Below are 1,215 nucleotides of genomic sequence, written 5' to 3' on the forward strand. Positions count from 1 at the left end.
CTAATTTCTTCTTGTTGGTAAGCAGATCTTTCAAGAATTTGACATACATAGGCATTTCAGATAAGGCTTCGATGAACGGTATATTGATGTGCAACTTCTTCAATTGTTCTAGAAAGCTCTTGTGTCTCTTTCACAATTCTGCTACTTCAGTCGTTCTGGATATGGGACTCTTGGTTTATAATGAAGTGCGACTGGTTCATCTTCAATCACCTATTTATCCTTCTAAGGTTGGGGCGCAGGTGTTTGATCGTTAGACTTCGCTCCATCTTCTTTACCCGCAACAAATTTTCCACCAATGTCCGCGACCTCCTTACCTCCCCTTAGTATGATAGCATTGACTTCTTCTTTTGGGTTGGTCACAGTGTTGCTTGGAAGTGCGCCTTTTTCCTTCGAGGATATGGCTGTGGCAAATTGTTGAATTTGAGTCTCAAGATTCTTTATGGACGATTGTGTCTGCTTCATGAACTGCATCATCATGGACTCTAAATCAGGCTTTCCTTCTTGTTGAGCATTTGATTGGCTCTGATAATGTTGGTTAGGTGGATTTCCTTGTTGTGGTGGATATGATGTTCGTGCATTTTCTTGTCTGTACGGCTGCTGCATAGCTAGTTGCCTTTGATTATCCTGCTAAGAGAAATCCGGATGACTTCTCCACCCTGGGTTATATGTGTTCGAATAAGGATTCGATGGTTGACGAGTAATGAAATCACACTGTTCCTGCATTGATGCACCTGGTTTGGTTCCTGGGCAATCTATGGGTCGATAGGGTCCACTGCATAAATCACAACCATCGGGTGATAGTATCTCCATAGGGGTTGAGAGTTGCGTGTTTACTACTGAGATGTTCATCTTTCCCATTGTTTTGACCAACTATTCTATTTGTGAGGACAGTTTGGTTATTGCCTCACTATTTGCGCTATTTGTGACTCTCTTTCCATCGCTTCTCACCGAGTGCCAATTATAACTGGTATTGACCACTCTTTCAATTAGCTCGTATAATGCTTGAGGTTCCAGTTCCTCCGGATTGCCATTGGCAACTGATTCAATTTGTATCGTGTATGCGTTGGTCACTCCATTATATAAGTTCTAAACTTGCATCCATATGGGTATGCCATGATTTGGTACTCTTCTCAACAGTTCTTTATATCTCTCCCATGCTTCAGATAAGGATTCATCCTCTTCTTGAAAAAAATGTGAGACTTCATTCCTCAACTT

At 41.6% G+C, this 1,215-nt stretch overlaps 1 non-coding gene across 1 annotated transcript; it reads left to right on the forward strand.

The window, feature by feature from the left end:
- Positions 1–1,108: 1,108 nt before the first annotated feature.
- LOC136221163 (small nucleolar RNA R71) lies at positions 1,109–1,215 on the forward strand. The gene has a single exon (XR_010684947.1). It is a non-coding gene; the product is annotated as a small nucleolar RNA R71 (small nucleolar RNA).

Source organism: Euphorbia lathyris, chromosome 2 (genome assembly GCF_963576675.1).
Source record: "Euphorbia lathyris chromosome 2, ddEupLath1.1, whole genome shotgun sequence".
NCBI classification, from domain to species: domain Eukaryota; kingdom Viridiplantae; phylum Streptophyta; class Magnoliopsida; order Malpighiales; family Euphorbiaceae; genus Euphorbia; species Euphorbia lathyris.